Source organism: Macrotis lagotis, chromosome 8, assembly GCF_037893015.1.
Source record: "Macrotis lagotis isolate mMagLag1 chromosome 8, bilby.v1.9.chrom.fasta, whole genome shotgun sequence".
Taxonomy (NCBI): domain Eukaryota; kingdom Metazoa; phylum Chordata; class Mammalia; order Peramelemorphia; family Peramelidae; genus Macrotis; species Macrotis lagotis.
Genome location: NC_133665.1, coordinates 135,657,332 through 135,679,600, shown reverse-complemented (window position 1 = coordinate 135,679,600; position 22,269 = coordinate 135,657,332). Strand labels below are relative to the sequence as shown.

Here is a 22,269-nt window from a genome sequence, read left to right as displayed (position 1 = left end):
AGTGAAATTGGAAGTAAAGAAAAAGGAAAAGACAGACCTAGACCAAGAGTAGGTACCAAGTGCTCTATTTCCTGAGGGGTTAAGGCCCTCATTGAGGGCTGCCCATCTACCAACATTCATCAGATTCAAGATTCCTGTAGAAAAGGATGATTGTACTCTGAGGATGTGCATAGATACCAATCACTCCTGCCCTATACCTAGATCTATCATTCCCCTGTGATGGTCAATGGGATGCCAGAATAGGGATTCCCCAAAGAAGGTGGTAGCACTGTTCAGATGAGCCTTTCTGAGCCATTTATCTGCCACATTACCTTCTAGATTTGGGATGGAAAGTTACAGTTAATGAGATATACTCAGAGATTCCTTGAATTGCATTCAGGCCTCAGTGGAAGACTTTGCCTGAGAATCTGCTGGGGCTTCATGTTATTTGGGTGGACATTTCCTTCATATTTTTACATGATTTATGGGTATCCCCTAGTTAACACCTACAAAGTATGATAAGGCAAGACTGACTAGCTCCCCCAGAACCATTTACTAAGTTCCATCCATTCCTTTAGACTCTGAATGACTCCAAGGAAGTGGATAATTGTCTCTATGGGCCCCTTCCCTCTCCCCCCATCTCCAGGTCGAAAAGCAGAAAGTTTGGCTAGCCAGGTGATGGCAAGGAGTGGGCGTTGTTCAATGGCCACTGCTCCTTTGGAGAAAGCCCTGCCCTTGTGGGGAGGTTCCAATATAATAGTGGCACAACCCTGGCATGACCTTGGCAACTTCTTCAGTCCCAGTCTTCTTGACTATAATAGGGGGCAATAATACTTCATTCCCATATTACAGGATTGCTGCCAAGTCTTTGTAAAGGACTTTGTCAATCTTGAAATGGTTACAAATCCAGTCCTTTCATTTCACTGAGGATAATGCATCTCCCAGCTAGTTTGTGTGGGACTCAAATCTAGTCTCCTGGGCTCTTCCCACCACGGCACACTGCTCCCTTTAACCCCCCCACCCCCACCCCCAGGCCTCAGGGTCCACACCTGTCCCATGAGTAGATCAAATCCTGTGCTCCCTCAATTGACTTAGAGCGATAACCTTGTATGTGTCAATCTCCAGGGCCCAACTGAATTAGGAGGAGTATGTGACCCCACACACACACACACACCTACTATACACATCACATACCACACACACATAACCACATACCCAGTATACACACACACACACACACACGCGCGCGCACACACACACACACACACACACACACACACACACACACGGTTTGCCATTTCCTTCTGTAGTCCACTTTATAGATGAGGAAATGGAGGTGACAGGTGAGTGACTTTCTCAGGGTCACACATCTCTGGGGAGCAAGTCTTGGAGACTCCAGGCTGGCACTCCACACACTCTGATGCCACCTGGCACTCCTTTGAATAGTGTCTGTGACACAAGTCATTGAAGAACAGAAGATGGAAACATAGGAGGAAATACAAGGTAAGCCTCAAACTCTGAAAACACCTGAAAACAATAGCATTTATATAGCGCTTTAAGACTCACAGAGCACCTCCATGTTGTTTATTTGGTCCGACAATCCTGGGATGGGGCAAGAATGGGGGCTGCTCTTAATCCCATTTTACACATGAAGAAGCTAAGGATGAGAGAGATAAGTGGTTTACCCAGGGTCTCACCAATAGGGTCTGAGGGTCTGAGCTCTTCTGAGTCCAAGCTCTGTGTTTAATTCACACCACTAGCTCCATCATGCCAAAAGGAGCTGTTGAAGGACAGAGGTTTCAGGTCCAGAGACATATTTTCCCTGCTTTTCGGCATCTTTGATCTAAATGGATTTTGTAATGTGCAAACCTAAACATCTTGAAAGTCAATTTGGAAAGAGCTACTCCTTGCTGACACTTTCTGAACCAGGGAGGGGAACCCCAACTTCACAGATGGAATAAGCCAGCTACTCTCAAGACTCCCACTTTCTGATTGTCTCCGGAAAAGCAGGGAACAAGAGGCTTGTACCATAGGCCAGGCATATGACAGGAAGGATGATGTCAAGACCAAGGCAAGTGGGCCCAAGTTGCCTTTTTCTGGTGGCAGAAACCAACCTACAAACCCTTTATGGAGCATCTGCTCTGTGCCAATCAGATTTTTTTAAGTGACTGTGTCACAGAGCTAGAAGATACAAGGAAAGAAACAGTCCTATATGTAAACAGCTTACAGTCTAATGGAGAAGATGACACATAGGTCTGTATAGCATGATTAAAAAGTGTGAGGGGCAGCTAGGTGATGCAGGGGCTGGAGGGCCTGGCTTGGAGTCCCTCTTTCCTGTGTTCAAAAATGGCCTCAGACACTAGCAGAGTGACCCTGGGCAAATCAACCATCACCCTGTGAGCCTCTTATTTCCTCCTCCAAAATGAGCTGGAAAAGGAAATAGCAAAACTAGTACAGTGTCACTGCCAGAAAAACCTCAGAAGAGGTCAAAAGTTGGGTGCAACTGAAACAATGAACCAGCAAACTAATATGTATACAGCACCTACTGTGAGCCTTATAAGCATTATGCTGAATCCTTTATAATAATGATCTCATTTGATTCTCACAACCACCCTAGGAGTTAGATGTTATTATTGTTGCCATTTTATAGCTGAGGAAACTGAGGCAAATAGGGTAAATGATGGGCTAATACATTTGCTAATTGTCTGTGGCTGCATTTGAACTCAGGTCTTCCTGTCTGCAGACCTGAGGGAGGAATACTAGTGAGCAGTTGAGGAATCAAAAAAAAATATATTGATTCAGAAATGCTGTTTGATCTACATCTTAAAGGGAGAGAGATTCTGTGAGATGTAAAAGGAATATATTCTAGGCATGAGGGTTGACCAGAGCAAAAATGTGGAAGCAGGAGGTGAAGTATGTGTGAGGACAAGAAGCCACTTTCTCTGAACAACACGTAAGGTGGAGGGAATAATGTTCAATGAGTCTGGAAAGCTAGGTTGGGGCCAGCTCATGTAGGGCTTTAAAGGCTGAGCAAAGGAGTTTCTCTTTGATCTTAGGAGCCATAGGAAGCCACTGGTATTGGCAAAGTAGGGGAGTCACATGGTTAGATCTCCACTTAATATTATAACTTTGGCAGCAGTGTGTAGAAGAAATTGAGGTAGGAAGAAACTTGAAGCCATAAAATAGATGAAGTGATAAAAAATGTGGACTAAGTTGGTAGTTGTGTGAATGCAGAAGGGGTCACTTCTGAGAAATGTTAAAATGAACATTTTGGCAATTGATGGGGAAGGTGGTGAGAAAGAGAGTGAGAGAGCGAATATGAATATCCAGGGTATTAAGCTTATGAACCTAAGGAAATGGAAGGATAATTGCACCTGCAACAAAATAGAGCAGTTGGAAGAGGGAATGACATAGGGGAAAGATAATGACTTCAATTTTAGATTATGATAAACTTAATATATCTCTGGGACACCCAGTTTGAAATAGATTGGGTCCTCTAGGTGATGTGAGACTGAACCTCAGTAGAGAGCCTGAGAATGGATACATAAATCTGGGAGTCATTTTGGAGATGGTGATTAATCCTATGTAAACTGATAAAGTTACTGAGAGAGAAGGCATATAGAGAGAAGAGATGGAGGTCCAGGAGAGTGCCTTGGGAAATACCCAATTGAGAGAGAAAATAGTTTCAGTTTGATGATATGAACTAAAGCCAAACAGTAAAAGGTTGAGGAGTGGTGAAAGATCATGAAAGTAGAGGCAACAAGTATAGATGGTTTTTCTAGGATTTTGGCAAAGAAAAAGTGGAGTTGTATAGGACAATAGCGTCAGAGAATGATAGGATCTTGTGATAGTTTTTTTAGGGATGGAGGAGACTCGGGCATGTTTGAAGACAATGATAAAGGAACCAATAGAAGGTGAAGATTAAAGAGAAGAGAGTATAATTGAAGATACATCTTGAAGGAGAAGACAGAGGGATGGGGACAAGTGCAGATGTAGAAGAATTGACCTTGGCAACGAGAAGGGCAACCTCATTATCAGAACCTGGGGAAGGAAGAGTGGGAAATGATATCAAGGGATTTTTGAGATGAAGAGAATAGCTTCTGTTTTCTCACTAAAATAAGAATCAAGAAGAGGTATAGGGAGATTGAAGAAGAAAGAAAAGATTTGGAATAGCTTCTGTGAGGAGTGAGATAGGAGGCATAAAAGCATTGCCATGGCCCCATTGAGGTCCAATGACCTGAGTCTCTAGGGTGTCCAGTTGTGAGACAATCCATTTTTATCGTAGCTTGTCAGTAGAAGGAGAGGATACACATGTTTGGAGTCATCCAGAGCTGAGGGTTGGCAAAAGAAGAGCAGTGTTAGGATAAGAGGGCAGTCTACAGTTGAAATAGGCATTGAAGGAGTTGAAATTGGAGAAGAAAGAAGATGAAGTCAGACATTAATTTGGAAGAAGGAAAAGGAGTTCTCAATGAGGGAGAGAAACAGAACAGGTGAAGTGAGGCATCTGGAGAGGTGGAATGATGGGTTATGGTCATAGGGGAATAACAGTTTCTAATTAAGGAAGTAGAACATCATAGGTAATGGCAAAATCCAGTCAGATTGAGATCGAGGGAAGTAGGTGATGACAGTTAAGGAAATTTGAGGAAGGATCTAGGATTTTAAAGTCCTCTAGTATAAGAACAAGACATGTTGAGCTCATAGAGAAAGGAGAAAGAATGACCTGATATAGATTCAAAAGACAACTGGTAACTCAATGGACATCCAGAGTCTAGAAATGACAATGGGAGCAAGGAGGATGCTAAGAATTTCCCCTAGAACCATTCCCATGCTGGGTTCTTTAGCTGGAATATGAAGGTACCATTCCTTCCCTCCAAAAGCATAGATACAGTCCCTGGAGTCCAAAGACCTGGGTTCAAATGCAGTCTCTGATCTTCACTGGCCAAGTCCCTTCACTCTCAAAGATTCAGTTTCTTCATCTGCAAAATATGGCCAAAAATATCTGCAGTTCTTACCTTATAGGGATATATAACAAAACTCAATTGAAATAATATATCTGAAATGCTTTGCAAAATACCTCTTATTATAGTAGTACAGTGCAAAGTGACCCCACTAGATTGATTGTTGCCCTCATTCTGCCATTATATATTCATTCCTTTGACCTAATCTGTTCTTTTGGGGGGGTTGGGGGGAGGGGTTGCAAGGCAATGGGGTTAAATGACTTGCCCAAGGTCACACAACTAGGTAATTATTACTAAGACAAGATTTGAATGCAGGTCCTCCTGACTCCAGGGCCAGTCTCTAATCCATTGTGCCACCTAGCTGCCCTGATCTCTTTTTTTTAAAATGCTTCTCCACTAAAATGGATGCCTAATTGAATAATGGAAAGATAACCTTGGTCCTCAAAATCTTGCCAGTGAAGTTAAAGCTATGGGAGAACCTACTGAGTTGAAAATGATCCAAATCTAGGCTATGTCTGCCTTCCAAAGACTAGCCAGATGTTGACCATCCAAAATCAGATCTTTTTGGCCATAGAAGCTTATGAAGACCCTGTTTGAAGGCATGAAGGAAAGTGTCCACACCCTGAAAGTTAGTTTTTCATTTATAAAATGCGATGTTTAAACTGGAGGATTTCTACAGACCCTTAAATCCCAATTATTCTAAGGGGCAATTAGGTGGTGCAGTAGGTAGAGCACCTACCTGGGATCAGGAGGACCCAAGTTCAAATCTAGGCTCAGACCCTTAATAATTACCTCTGTGACCTTGGGCAAGTCACTTAATCCCATTGCCTTGCCAAAAAAAAAAAAATCCCAACTATTCAAGGAAAAGGCAAAATTCCCAAAGAAGAGCTTTTGCTGTGAGGCCTTCTCAATATGAATGAGCATAAGTGTGTAAAAAATAGAGATAGAGGACATGAAGCTTCTTCCCAGTTTTGTGGAGAATTGGAAGTAGTACTCAAAACCCCCAGGCCCCACCTCTACCCAACTTGGGGCTGACTGCCTAGTAAACAGTTTCCAATCTGCTTTTTTTTAAGATTTTTTGTTGTGGATTTTTTTTTGGTTTTGAATTTAAAACGTTTCTAGTTTACACATACACACACACACACACACACACACACACAACTAAAACAGTTAAGCAAAACTGACTATATACTGGTTCATCTGAAAGTGCATGCAAGTTTATACTTCTGTAGCAAACCACCTGCCTAATGTTTTTAAATGTGTTTTTTAATTAACAGAAATCTATTTTTTTCCCTACCTATCTCCCACCATAAGGGAGGAGGAAGAGAAAAAAATAAAAAACAAAGCCTTGCAACAAATATACACAGTCAAGCAAAACAGATTCCCCCGATGGCTATCATAGATGGATGGGTGGATGGATGGATCATAGATCATAGATATAGGTATGTGTGTACATATTTAAATATATATATATGTAAATTCTACATTTAAATTCACCACTTTTAGGTCAAGAAATAATGGTATATTTCATCACTGGTCCTCTGGACTCATGGAGGTAGTCGACATATGGATCCTTATTTTTACAGCTTTCAAAATTTTGTCTTTCTAGTGATATCATTATAAATATCTGCTCATTTCATTCTTCATTAAGTTTTGAAAAACGTTCAAGATATTTGTCTTTATAGTACTGATGTTATAATATAAATTATTCTCCTGTTTCTGCCTATTTCACTCTGTTAGTTCGTACTAGTCCTTCTATGTTTCTTTGAAATCATCTAGTTCTCCAATTCTTACAGGATAATAATATTCCATCACATTCAAGTACCACAACCTGTTCAGACATTACTCAATTAATGGACATTCTTCTAGTTTCTAGATTTTTGCCAGCACAAAAAAAAGAAAAAAATGCTGTAAATATAGGATTTTTTCCTATTTCTTTGATCTCTTTTGGCTTAGCAATGGTAAAATTGGGTCAGAAGGCAAACTCTATTTTAGTAATTTTCTGGGTATAAGCTGATTTCCAAGTTGATTTCTAGGATGATTCATATCCTTATTGTTCCACCAACAATACTTCAGTGTGCCTGTTTTCCCCCCGCATCTACTCCAACATTTGTTATTTTCTGTTTTGTTTTTTTTCTTTTTCAACATTTGTTATTTTCAATTTTTTTGTCTTTCTCTCAACCTGATAGGTATGAGGTCTCAGCCTACTTCCTTTGACCAGAGAGGAGAAGTTGAATGTTCAACTTCAGAAATTTGTCTGGTCCTCTTGTCAATCCCAGGCAAAATAAGGGCTTTCAGTGAAATAAAAACCTCTCTGAACTTAGTCAATTTGTTCTTGGACAATCAATCAGTCATCAAGCATTTATTAAAATCTATCAGTACCAGGCACTCTGCTATGAAATGAGAATAAAAAAACAAAAATGAATAAATCCTTCTTTCAAGGATCTTGGACAGCATAGTGTGACTGGGTTTGGAATCAGGAAGACCTGAATTCAAATGTGACCTGAGACATTTACCAACTGGGTGACTCTGGGCAAGTCACTTAACCTTATTTTCCTCAATTTCCTTACTCAACTGTAAAGTGAACTGAAGAAGGAAATAGCAAACCTCTCCAGTATCTCTGCCAAGAAAATTCCCCTATAGTGTTTCAAAGAATTGGACATGACTTATAACAACTAAACAGCAACTCAAGGATCTTACAATCCTGCTCTCTATCCTGAAGGATGCATTGAGGGTTAAACTTTTCTGACACTGACCTTGAAGAACATACATTATAAAGTGAGGCATTAGGAGATAACTCTGGGGAAGGTGACCTTCAAAGTCAACAAATAGTGGACCAGTGAACTGGTACAACCATTCTGGAAAGCAATTTGTAATTATGTCTCCAAAATCACTAGAACATACCATTTGATCCCACAAAAATGCTTTGAGGTTGGGACTTCCGGCCAAGATGGCGGAGAGAAGACAGGCACAGTTCTAAAGTCTCCTGATCTCTTACCCATCTATCACATGAAACAAACCTCTTAAAAGAAATCTGACCCACAAAACCCAGAAAGAAAAGCCAGGAGAAAGAACATCTACCTCAGGATTTGTCACAGGCAGCAGCTTTGGTCAAATTCGGGCAGGTGAGTCTGGTCTCAGAGGGAGGATCAGCCCCGGATCAACCACATTAACAGCTGAATTGGAACCCGGGAGTCTGAGGGCCTGAGATCCAGACCTGCTGGATCAGCAGTGGGGCTAGATAGCAGGGGCTTGAGTCAATTAGGGAGCAGAGGCACTGGTGTTGGTGCTGTCCCCTGGGAGCTTGTGGACAGGGCTGGGGGGAGAGTCCTGGTGCAGGAGAGCTGTGGACACACCATCCCTGGGCTCCTTTGGTCTGAGGAACTCAATAGTCCCATTACAACTCAGACTTCTTCACTAACAAACAAATGCAAACTAATTCTGCCTCAGGCCCAGGTGTGTGAGCAGAAGAACCAGCCCAGCTGAGGAATGACCTCAGGCCAGGGCAAAGCCCACCATTGATTGAAGGAAAAAGAATTCAAAAGCTCCAACTCCTCCCTTCAAGCAAAGGGAGAAGGCCTCAATCAAGGTCACAGACACTCCAGAGAAAGCAACCAGCACCCCCTATTGCCCAGCCAGAGAAACTTCATTCAGTGAGTAAAGCCTTTAGCCATCCCAGATCCCAAGCCCTGGTGAAGCAGCCCCTCTTCAACTCAGGTCTTAGCAAAATGAAGACTGGTCAGCGGAAAGGTGTATCCATAGAAAAATTCTTGGAAGGGAAAAACCCTAACTTAGAGAGACCTGGAACCTCTGAGGAGAATACAATCTGGTCTTCAGCACAGAAAGACTTCCTTGAAGAAATAAGGAAGGAGCTTAAAAATTTGGGAGAGAATACCTTCCAACAAGAAAACAAAACCTTAGAAAGTACAATTGGACAATTACAAAATGAGAATAAATCTCTCAGATCCTCAATTGCATAAATACAAAATGAGAATAATTCTCTCAGATCTTCAAATGGGCAAATGCAAAAAGAAATTAATTCTCTCAAAACCTCAATTGGTCAAATGGAAAGCTCTTTCAAAATAGAATTGACCAATTAGAAAAGGAGTTACAAAAGGTTAATGAAGAAAACTCCTCCCCCCAAAAAAAGAATGGAGTATGCAGAAACTAATGACTCCATGAGACAGCAAGAGTCAGTTGAACAAAATCAAAAAATGGAAAAAATAGAAGCAACTGTAAAATACCTCATCAACAAAACCACTGACCTTGAGAATAGATTGAGGAGGGGCAACCTGAAAATTATAGGCCTTCCTGAAAACATTGCAGAGAAAAAAAGCCTGGACTTAATATTACAGGATCTAGTGATGGAAAACTGCCCTGATATCATGGAATCAGAGGGCAAAGTAGTTATTGAAAGAGTACATCGATCCCCACCAGAAAAAAGATTCTAAAATGAAAACACCAAGGAATGTTGTGGCCAAACTCCACAACTATCAGATAAAAGAGAAAAACCTGCAAGCAACCAGAAAGAAACAATTTAAATATCAAGGAGCCACAGTAAGCATCACGTAGGACCTGGCTGCATCAACAATAAGGGATCGAAGGGCCTGGAATGAGATATTTCGAAGAGCAAAGGAGCTTGGGATGCAGCCAAGAATCTACTTTCCCACAAAGCTGAGCTTTCTCTTCCAGGGAAAAGATGGACATTTAACGAAATGGAAGAATTCCAAAAATTTCTGATGAAAAGACCAGAGCTAAACAGAAAATTTGGATATCAAACAGGAGGTTCAAGAGACACATAAAAAGGTTAAAAAAACGGGGGGGGGGGTTGTAAAAGGAAAAAAAATGCAAAATGCAATCCAGTAAGTTGAAACTGGCTATATCCCAGCATGGGGGGGAAAAAAGATTCTCATAAATTTTGAGAATTGTAACTCTAACAGAGAGAATATACCTAGCCAGAAATGATGGACAATCATGAACTATCCATGAGATTGCTATCTAAAGAGATGTAACTGACTTCAACCCCACTTCGGAGAAAGATGCTAATAACTCAGTAATTTTGACTCTATTTGATAGAATATACTGAACTAGAAGGGACAGACACTCAGAATTTTCTATGACTTAGAATGATCTAAAAAACACTACCTCCTTAAAAAGGGGAGCAGGAAAGAGATTGGAGGAGGGAGGGGATTGAATGGGGTAAAACTCATTACAATAAGAGGTATAAAAAACCTATGGTAATAGAGGGGAAGAAGGGAACAGATGAGAAACACCTGAATCTTCTTCTCATCAGACTTGGCTTAAAGTCAACCTATACATACTCAGTTAACTTATAAAACATCTAACCTTTCAAGTATTAAAAGGGGAAAAGAGGAGAGGGGGACAGAGAAAGGGAAAGGGAGTGGGGGAAAAGGGGGAAATAACAAAAGGAAGGGAAAAGGGAAAAAGGGAAAGGGGAGGTTGTGATATAGGAGGGAAAACACACTGAAGGGGGTGGTATTCAAAAATGGAATATGTATAAAGGGGGGAGAAAGGGGGGGAAATACAAACAGGGAAGATAGCACAGAGGGCAATAAAGAATTAGTAAGCTTAACCTTGAATCTGAATGGGATGAACTCTCCCTTAAAATGTAAGCAAATAGCAGAGTGGATTAAAAACCAGAATCCTACAATATGCTGCTTACAAGAAACTCATTTGAAGCAGAGAGATACATATAGAGTAAAGGTAAAAGGTTGGAGCAAAATATATTTTGCTTCAGCTGAAGTAAAAAAAGCAGGGATAGCAATCCTTATCTCAGACAAAGCAGCAGCAAAAATAGACAGCTTTAAAAGAGATAAGGAAGGAAACTTTATCCTCCTAAAAGGTACCATAGACAATAAAGTCATTTCAATACTGAATATATATGCACCCAGTGGGGCAGCACCCAAATTCTTAGAGGAGAAACTGAAAGAACTACACAAAGACATAGACAGCAAAACTCTACTAGTGGGAGACCTCAAACTCCTGCTATCAGATCTAGATAAATTGAATCATAAAGTAAACAAGAAAGAAGTTAAGGAGGTAAATGTATTGTTAGAAAAATTAGATATGGTAGAATTATGGAGGAAACTGAATGGGGATAGAAAGGAATGTACCTTTTTCTCTGCAGTACATGGAACTTATACAAAAATTGACCATGTACTAGGACATAAAAACCTAATGATCAACTGCAGAAAGGCAGAAATAGTGAATACATCTTTCTCAGATCACAATGCAATAAAAGTCATATGCAATACTGGGCCAAGGAGATATAGGCCCAGAACCAATTCGAAACTGGATAACCTCATTTTAAAAAATGAGTGGACTAAAAATCAAATTACAGAAAGAATTAACCATTTTATCCTAGATAATGATAATACTGAAACAACATACCAAAACCTATGGGATTCATTCAAAGCGACTCTCAGGGATATATTATAGCTCTAAATGCTTACATGAATAAATTGGAGAAAGAGGAAATCAATAAACTAAACATGCAACTACAAAAATTAGAGAAAGAACAAATCAAAAATCCCAAATTAAATACGAAATTAGAAATTCTAAAAATTAAAGGAGAAATTAATAAAATCAAAAGCAAAAAACTATTGAATTAATAAATAAAACCAAAAGTTGGTATTATGAAAAAACCAATAAAATTGATAAACCTCTGGTTAATTTGATTAAAAAAAGAAAGAAGAAAACTAAATTGCTAGTATCATAAATGAAAAAGGTGAACTCACCACCAATGAGGAGGAAATTAAAGTAATAATTCGAAATTATTTTGACCAACTCTATGCCAATAAATCTGATAATCTAAGTGAAATGGTTGAATATTTACAAAAATATAAGTTGCCCAAGTTAAATGAAGAAGAGATTAAATACCTAAACAACCCTATCTCAGAAAAAGAAATTCAACAAGCTATTATTGAACTCCCTAAAAAAAAAAAATCTCCAGGGCCTGATGGATTCACAAGTGAATTCTACCAAACATTTAAGGAACAATTGGTTCCAATTCTATATAAACTCTTTGGAAAAATAGGGAAAGATAGAATTCTGCCTAACTCTTTCTATGAAACCAATATGGTGCTGTTACCTAAACCAGGAAGAGTTAAAACAGAGACAGAAAATTATAGACCTATTTCCCTGATGAATATAGATGCAAAAATCCTAAATAAAATCTTAGCAAAATGATTACAACAAGTCATCACTAGGATAATACATTATGATCAAGTAGGATTTACCCCAGGAATGCAGGGTTGGTTCAATATTATACTAACAGTTTTGTTAGTATACTCAATTATATCAACAACAAGCCTATCAGAAATCATATGATCATATCAATAGATGCTGAAAAAGATTTTGACAAAATACAGCATCCATTCCTATTAAAAAACACTAGAGAATGTAGGAATAAATGGACTGTTCCTTAAAATAATTAGCAGTATCTATCTGAACCCATCAACAAGCATTATATTCAATAGGGAGAGGCTAGAGGCATTCCCAATAAGATCAGGGGTGAAACAAGGGTGCCCATTATCACCACTACTATTCAATATTGTATTAGAAATGTTAGCATCAGCAATTAGAGAAGAAAAAGAAATTGAAGGAATTCGAATTGGGAAGGAAGAGACAAAACTCTCACTCTTTGCAGATGACATGGTGGTCTACCTAGAGAATCCCAAGAAATCATCCAAAAAACTACTGGAAACAATTAGCCATTTTAGCAAAGTTGCAGGTTATAAAATAAACCCTCATAAATCCTCAACTTTTCTATATATGTCTAGCAAGATACAGCAGGAAGAGCTAGAAAGAGAAACCCCATTCAAAGTAACCTCAGACAATATAAAATACTTTGGAGTCTATTTGCCTAGACAGACTGAGAATCTTTTTGAAAACAATTATAAAACACTTCTCACACAAATTAAATCAGATTTAAATAACTGGGCAAATACCAACTGCTCATGGATAGGTAGAGCTAATATAATAAAAAATGACAATTCTACCAAAACTAAACTACCTGTTTAGTGCCCTACCAATCAAAATTCCAAAAAATTACTTTAATGAGTTAGAAAAAATTGTAAGTAAATTCATATGGAGCAATAAAAAGTCAAGAATTGCCAGGAACTTGATGAAAAAAGTGCAAAAGAAAGTGGCTTAGCCCTACCTGATCTAAAATTATATTATAAAGCATCAGTCATCAAAACTGTTTGATATTGACTAAGAAATAGAGTGGTGGACCAGTGGAATAGACTAGGTGTAAAAGAAGGAGATGATTATAGTAATCTGCTGTTTGATAAACCCAAAGAGTCCAGCCATTGGGATAAAAACTCCCTCTTTGATAAAAACTGCTGGGATAATTGGAAGTTAGTATGGAAGAAACTAAGATTAGACCAACACCTCACACCCTTTACCAAGATAAGATCCAAATGGTTACAGGACTTAGACGTAAAAAACAATACCATAAGCAAATTAGAAGATCAAGGACGAGTTTACCTGTCAGATCTATGGAAAGGGGAACAGTTTATGACTAAGGAAGAGTTGGAGAACATCACCAAAAACCAACTAGATGACTTCAATTACATTAAATTAAAAAGCTTTTGCACAGATAAAACCAATGTAACCAAGATCAAAAGAAATGTAGTTAATTGGGAAACAATCTTTACAACTAATGATTCTGACAAAGGACTCATTTCTAAAATATACAGAGAAATGGGTCATATTTCTAAAACAAAAAGCCATTCCCCTATTGACAAATGGTTAAAGGATATGCAAAGGCAATTTACAGATGAGATCAAAGCAATCCATAGCCATATGAAAAAATGCTCTAAATCATTAATTATTAGAGACATGCAAATTAAATATTCTCTGAAGTACCACCTCACACCTCTTGGATTGGCCAATATTACCAGGAAGGATAATGATCATTGTTGGAAGGGTTGTGGGAAATCTAGGACACTACTACACTGTTGGTGGAGCTGTGAACTCATCCAACTCTTCTGGAGAGCTATTTGGAACTATGCCCAAAGGGCATCAAAAATGTGCATACCCTTTGACCCAGCAATACCACTACTGGGTCTATACCCTGAAGAGATGATGAAAAAGGGTAAAAACATCGCTTGTACAAAAATATTCATAGCAGCCCTGTTTGTGGTGGCAAAGAATTGGAAATCAAGTAAATGTCCTTCAATTAGGGAATGGCTTAGCAAACTGTGGTATATGTATGTCATGGAACACTATTGTTCTATTAGAAACCAGGAGGGGTGGGATTTCAGGGAAGCCTGGAGGGATTTGCATGAACTGATGCTGAGTGAGATGAGCAGAACCAGAAAAACACTGTACACCCTAACAGCAACATGGGAGTGATGTTCAACCTGGAAGGACTTGCTCATTCTATCAGTGCAACAATTGGGAACAATTTTGGGCTGTCTGCATAGGAGACTGCCATCTGTATCCAGATAAGGAGCTGTGGAGTTTGAACAAAGGTCAAGGACTATTCCCTTTAATTTAGAAAAAAACAGATATCTTATTGTCTGATCTTGTTATCTCTTAAAACTTCTCTTCTCTTTAAGGATATGATTTCTCTCTCATCACACCCAATTTGGATCATAGAAACAAAGTAAAGACTGACAGAGTGCTTTCCATGGGGGGGTGGGGGGAGAGAGGCAAGATTGGGGGGAAAATTGTAAAACTCAAATAATATCTTTAATAAAAATAAATTTTAAAAAATGCTTTGAGATATATGCCCAAAAAAAGATCAAGTAAAATAGAAAAGCCCCTATGTACAAAAATGTTTATTATGCACTTCCCAGTCATGTGAGCAACAGAAGAAGGGACTAGACTTTTTTTTCCATTCCTGACAACTTCTCAGACTTCTTAAAAAATAGGAGTTATACATAAGAAATTTCAACCAAGTAGTCTAGGATGCCAAGAATCCTAACAAAGTTAAAAGCAAGACAAACTAGTGGCAGAGAAGGTTAATACCTAACCCCTCAAGAGCTCACTCAGCAAACACATACCCTCACAATCCACCTGACAGGAGTCACAAAAAGCTTCAGAAAAAAGTTTGCCCTGGCTCAGAGAGCAGTCAGCACCTTCTCTGCAACAGAGTTGGGACAGAGAACTGAGGAGCAGAGTACTGAGACAGGGTAACTGTGCTTGTGACATTCATCAAGCTTGAGAGAAAGATGCCACATCCAGGTGGAGCCAGAAGTCACTGGGAGCAGAGGCTAAGGCTGGAGAAATGTGAATGGAAGAGGTTGTCAGAACTTTTGAGGTCCCCAGGGAAAAAGGTGAAGGAATTAGAAAGTGTGTAATAAGGAAATTTTTTAAAGACCAAAATTACCAAAAACCTCAGGAAGGAGAAAAATCCTTGAACATATGTAGATAATCAACAAAGATTATATTAATACCAGAAGGAAATATAGTCTCTAGATAACTTAACAAGTCCAATCATTTGTGAATAAATATTGCAAGACAAAGAAAAATTAATCAATTGTTGAGGCAGAGGAACATGTAGAGTCCCCAAAAAGCATGGAATCACAGCAAGATGTTTGTGAGTGTTTTAAAAGAGAGATAAGGATTGTGAAAGCAAAATCCATAGCCTGTGCAACAGAAATAATTGGCTATGTGAATTCATGTCATTCCAAATGTACAAAAGAAAGAATAACTGACTGGGAATGCAAAAACACAGAAATGGACAACCTGGAAGAAAAGAAATAAAAAGCAATCATGTTAAAAAAAAATTTGATATCCAAAAACGCAAACATGGATGCATCGAGACAACTTAAGGATAATAAGTCTTGAAAAGAAGTCAGCATAACAAAAATGTTTATAGCAACTTTTTATAATAAGAAGGAACTGGAAACTAATGGATGCCCATCATTTAAAGAATGATTGAAGAAATCATAGTATGTGATTGGGGAATATAAGAAATGATGATAGGAATGGCTTCAGAGAATCTTAGGGAGACTAACATGAATTAATACAGAGTGATATAAGCAGAACCAGGAGAAAAATTTATATATTAACCACACTAGAAAAAGATACAACTGGGAAAGATTTAAGAATTCTGATTAATGTAATAACCAACTGCAGTTCTAGGAGATCAATGATGATTCATGCCACCCACCTCCTGATAAAGATGTAATGGACTGAGGATGCAGAATGAGACAGGACTTAAACATTTTTATTTAAGGCAATAGGGTTAAGTGACTTGCCCAAGGTCACATAGGCAACTATTAAGTGTCTGAGGCCAGATTTGAACTTAGGGCCTTTTGATGCCAGGGCTAGTACTATATCTACCAAGCCACCTAGCTGCCCCTAGACATTTTCACATAGCCAATGTGAGAATTTGTTTTGCTTACCTATACATATTTGCCTATTTATTACAAGTATTTGGTTTGGGTTTTTTTAGCTTATTGATTGAAGATGAGTGGGAGAGAAAAAAATAAATACTTGTTAATTAAAAAATAAACATAAAGTACCATCCACATGAACATTATACTTACAATGAGAGAAGTATCTGCCTGAGGATATTGCCTAGCATCTCTCAGATTTTTAGGTCATGGATTCTAGAATCTAGATTGTGGATCAGGTCCACTGGCTTGTCTCCTAAATGTTTAACACTCACAAAGTAAGACAGAATATGCAATGACAACCTTCTGAGCTGATTCTAAAATCTTTCCAGGGTAGTTACCGTCCCCATCCCACAACCTTTGGGGGGTTTTCAGCCTCTAACCTCCAATCTTTTCTGGTCCCCTACTGAGATTCCCTGGGCCTGCCCTGGAACTCATCTACATAGAAGCTTGTTCTGTCTGCTTTACTGGAATGTGCCTTCATGACCCTCCCCCCCCCCCCACCAAGAGTAGTGGTCTTTCCAGTGTTTTCATCTCTGCTGAATTGACCCCAAGAATGTGGTAAATTGCTTCTTTTAGATAGAAATCAAAGCAAGGATAATGGTGTTGCCCAGGGAGAGGGCTGCCTGTATCTCGCCTTTGTGATTCTTGGGAGATTATTGACGGCTTGTGAATTTTAGCAGGAACTGCCACTTTCATGCATTTAGAACAAAAAGTCAATGCTATTATTTCCTTTTTATGATTATTTTTTATTTTTAAGCATTTTTGGACCAAGGGAATAGGGAGGCAATTGAAATCAGTTGCCAGTCTGCTCCTCCTAGGAGGGGGTATTCTTCCTGATAGGGAAGTCATAGAATGTAGTGAAGAGCAGTGGAAAGCATCCTGAGCCTGAAACCAAAGCCTAGAGGCTCCACACAATAAGCTGTGGGACCTTATCTATAAAGCTTCAGTTTCCTCATTTGACAAATGTGGAGCTTAGATGAGGTCATCTCTGAAACCCTCCCAGCTCTCAGAGTTTTTGTCCTAAGAGCACATTCTCCTCTTTAAGAGACCTTCCGATGCAGACATTTTGTATCTAGGGGTATTTGGAATCAGAGGACTGAGTTAAAATCTGCTATTTCTATCTCTGGGATTTTACTAAAATCATTTCACTTCTATGGGTCTCAATTTCCTCTTTAAAAAATATTGACGGGGGCTAGGTGGCGCAGTGGATAAAGCACTGGCCCTGGACTCAGGAGTACCTGGGTTCAAATCTGGTCTCAGACACTTAATAATTACCTAGCTGTGTGGCCTTGGGCAAGCCACTTAACTTTTGCCTTGCAAAAAAAAAAACCTTAAAAAATATTGAGGTTCTGTGTGCCCATGTCCACCTGCTCTCCCTCCAGCAGTTCACCTCTCCAACTCTCCACTTGCCATTGTGCTGCTGCACTCCTGCCACCTACTTTCCAGAGCCACCCCCTTCCATCTGGGCCTCAGCACCTCCAGAGCCAGTTCCTGGTGGACCCACATAGAGATGGGCCCCCATGACCTATCATGAGGGTGACAGAAGCATTTAAGAGGGCCACCAATAGCAAGATGAACCTGGGGGTTAAGGCCCACTGAGATAATGGGAAGCCCTAAGTTCTTCCCTGGGAGAAAATAATGAGGTTCTAAAAAGCAAACAATATGTTACTATACAGACCATTTCTGGAACTGGAGCACTGAGGGTGGGAGCCAATTTTCTATAGTAGTTCTTCAAATTAATCTGGGATGTCTATCTTCCAAAACCATCCTAGGGAAATCACACCCCTATCTTCAGGGATTCTGGCATCACCTGAAGAGCTATCACTACTATGACCCCAAGACTTGTGGCTTTGACTTCACTGGAGCTATGGAAGACATATCAAACAGTGCCATCCTCCTGCATGTCTGGGCTCACAACCCCAGGGGAGTCAATTCTCATCCAGAAATGGCATCCATAGTAAAGCAAAGGAAACTCTTTGCCTTGTTTGACATGACATACTAGAGCTTTGCTAGTGGAGATGGCAATAAGGATTCCTGTTCACCTCTTCATTAATCAGACCATTAATGTCTCTTTGTCAGTCATATGCCAAGAACATGGGCCTCTACTATGGTTTATAAAGAGGCTGATGAAGCCAATAGGCTAGAATCCCAGTTAAAAATCCTGATTTGTCCCATGTATTCCAACCCCTCTCTCAAGAGGGCCTGCATTGCTTGATTGTCCTGATCTGAGGATCCAACAGCTGCAAGAGGTAAAAGGCATAACAGATCACATCACTAACATGTGGACCCAGGTAGTTTCCAACTTCATGAAAGAAGGCTCCTCCCATAGTTGGCAGTACTTCTTGGACAAGATTGGCATGTTTTGTTTTACAGGCCTGAAACCTGAGCAGGTGGAATGGCTGACCAAGGAATTCTCCATTTATGTAACAAAAGATGGCTGCATTTCCATACCAGGGGTCACATCAGGCAATGTAGGATACCTTGTCCATGCCATTCAGTTGGTTCTTGATCTCCTTACTGAAGATTAAAATGACATTATCTTTGAGACAAATTGCAGTGTGTCCTACTGTGGCTGATAAGACCATTATGAGCTCGGAATTCTCTACCAAAGGTTGGGCACAAATAGTCCAGGTGAACACCTGGGGTGGTTATGGATGTCACGTTTCCTTTGAGCTGCTTCAATTCTGCTTTTCCCATAGAGTGCAGGCCCCTCTCTGATGAGAGCATGCCATGCTGGGTCGTCTTGTGCCAGTGTCTTTCCTGCTGTACAATCAACTCTAAAGTCTTCAATGAGATCTTCAGGGTATTGCTTCTTTCTCCTTGTGAGCGCTTGCCCTGCGTGAGTTCTCCATAAAATAGTATTCTTGGCAAACATATGTCTGGCATCGTAGCAACATGTCCAGTCCATTGTAGTTACACTCTCTGTGGTAATGTTGGAATGCTAGGAAGTTTAGCTCAAGAAAGGACCTCAGTGTCTAGTCTCTTTTTCCTTCCAGGAGATCTTCAGAATCTTCCTAAGACAATTTATTTATTTTTTTTTTTTAGGTTTTGCAAGGCAATGGGGTTAAGTGGCTGGCCCAAGGCCACACAGCTATGTAATTATTAAGAGTCTGATGTCAGCTTTGAACTCAGGTACTCCTGACTCCAGGACCGGTGCTCTATCCACTGTGCCACCTAGCCGCCCTCCCTAAGACAATTTAAATGGAAGCAATTAAACTTCCTGACAAGGCACTGTATAGACTGTCCAGGTTTCACGGCAAATAGCAATGAAGTCAGCACAACAGCTTTGTAGACCTTCAGTTTGGTAGTCAGTGTGATACCTCTTCTCTCTCACACTTTCTTTTGGAGTCTCCCAAATAATGAACCAGCTCTGGCAATTTGAATATCAACTTCATTGTCAATGTGTACCTCCTTGGAAAGGACACTGCCAAGGCAAGTGAATTTGTCCACAATATTCAAAACTTCTCCATTTGCTGTAATCAGTGGTTCCACAAATGGATGGTGTGGTGCTGACTGATGGAGTATCTGTGTTTTCTTGTTGTCAGTTGTTAGACCAAAATTATCACAAGCAGCAGAGAATCCATCCATACTCTGTTGCACCTGAACTTCAGAGGCTGTACAGAGGGCACAATCATCTGCAAACAGAAGATCCTGCACCAACACTCCCTCCACTTTGGTCTTAGCTTGTAGCCTCTTCAAGTTGAAGAAGTTGCCATCAGTTCAGTAGTTGACCCTGAGGCCATGTTCACCCTCAATGAAGGTGTGTGATAATATGGCTGAAAACATCAAGCTAAAAAGTATGGGAGCAAGGACACATCCTTATTTTACTTCATTGGTGACTGAAAATCTTGAGAGCATTGTCCACTATCCAGAACCTGGGCAAGCACACCAAAACTAATGAACTTCTCCAGGCAACCAAATTTTGACATGATTTTCCATAAACCCTTGTGACTGACAGTATCAAAGACCTTGGTCAGATCTATAAATGTTACATACAGACCCTCTATTATGTTCCTGGCATTTTTCCTGGAGTTGTCAGGCAGCAAACACCATATCAACTGTTCCTCAACCCTTTTGAATCCACACTAGCTCTCAGGGAGGTGACCATCTTTCAGGTGAAGGATCAGCCTGAGAAGGACTCAGGCAAGAATCTTACCAGCAATGACCAAAAGAAAAATACCCCTGTGATTGTCACAGGACAATCTATTCCCTTAACCTTTATAGAAATGAATGTTGGAGGCATCCTTGAATTCTTGGGGGATAACCTCTTCATGCCATGTAACTTGGAAAATTCAAACAATTTTTGGATGAGCAATGGACACCCCCCCCATCTTGTAGATATCAGCTGGAATAGAAAATCAGCACCTGGTGCTTTTCCACTTGAAAGTAGCCTAAAGGCATTCAAAACCTCTTCTTCAGTTGGAACATTTGCTAGAGACTGATTGACTTCAACTTGAGGTAAACAGTCAATGGCTTCTGTATTGATTCATGATGGTCTGTTAAGAATACTATGGAGATTTTCAGCCCATCCCTTCTAAGATCATGTCCCTATTGTTAATCAATGTGAATTCATCAGTACTGAGTAGTTGAGATGCATCATATGTCTTTGGCCCATAAATAGCCTTCAGGACATTATAAAAGCATTTTAGTTTGTTACTGTCTGCATAAAATTGAATTTAATCTGCCTTCTTACTGATCCAAGGATCATACATCTCTCTAAACTTGAACTTTACTTTTTTTTAGGTTTTTGCAAGGCAATGGGGTTAAGTGGCTTGCCCAAGGCCACAGAGCTAGGTAATTATTAAGTGTCTGAGGCTGGATTTGAACTCCAAGGCCAATGCTCTATCCAATGTACCCCCCAACCACTCCCAGACTTTATTTTTGATGGAATTAAATGCTGCCTTCTTAGAAATAGATGAACTATCCTGCTAGTAAACCTTGTGGGGTTCTCATTTTTCATTTAGTAGCTTCTGTATTTCCCCATCATTTTAATCAAACCAGTCTTGGTGTTTTCAAGTGTTTTGACCCAGATGAGCAAATGCAGCACTGTACACCATATCTCTGAAAGCTGCCCACTTCTTTTCTGATCCCTGTTGCCAACTGTTTGTTGGCTCAACTTTCCCTCCAAGTTAGCAACAAACTGTTCCTGCTCAGAGAGACACTTTAGTCTCTTGACATTAATTCTTCTTATATTTATTTTGCCTTGGGGCCACCACTTTGGTTGAATATGAATATTAGGCTAAGAGAAGATGAGTCTGTGATCAGTCCAGTACTCTGTACCACACATTGCCTTTTTCACTCTCACATTCTGTCTGTCTCTTTTCCTTACAATGCCATTTACCAAGTAACAAATAACTCTCCCTAGTGAGATGGAACAGAGACAACCTTTGCACCTTCACACCCTGCTGTTTGAGATTCAGAAAGATGATTGAGCTGACAAAGATAGTAGTGTGAGAGTTTCTTTCAACAACAGTGCTTATTGCTCAGCTATTGAAAGAATCTCGGTAGGCTAAAGACATCTGAAACAACTCCCCAACCCAATTCTCTACAACTTTTTCAAAATATTTTATTTACAATAACTCTAACAAAAATCCTGCACTAAAACCAGAATTTCTCTCCCCTCTTCCCCCAGATCTCCTAGCATTACAATGTTGATCAAGGGTTTTAATCTAGGAATAGTGTTTAGCCCATATAACAGGAATCTGTGCAGTGCTAAAAGCTTTCAAAGAATACTTGTCTGAGTTTTAACTCCCCACCCTTTATGGGCCTCCCAAGACTGATGGAAGCACCTTGCATAACAGGGTTTTGGTAAACCTTAGATGCTGCTGTTGATGAGCATCTTGGTTTCAAAAATTATCAGGAGAGATGGCTCTCACCCATTGAGCATCTAAGACTTTTTAAACTTTAACTTCCTTCCCCAATTTTATTGCTTTCCTTTCCCAAATCTGTCCTAGTTT

The 22,269-nt window shown here is 39.8% G+C and overlaps 1 pseudogene; it reads left to right on the top strand.

The window, feature by feature from the left end:
* Nucleotides 1-1,309: 1,309 nt before the first annotated feature.
* LOC141496545 (aspartate aminotransferase, mitochondrial pseudogene) lies at nucleotides 1,310-18,840 on the top strand (annotated as a pseudogene).
* The last annotated feature ends 3,429 nt before the right edge of the window (nucleotides 18,841-22,269 follow it).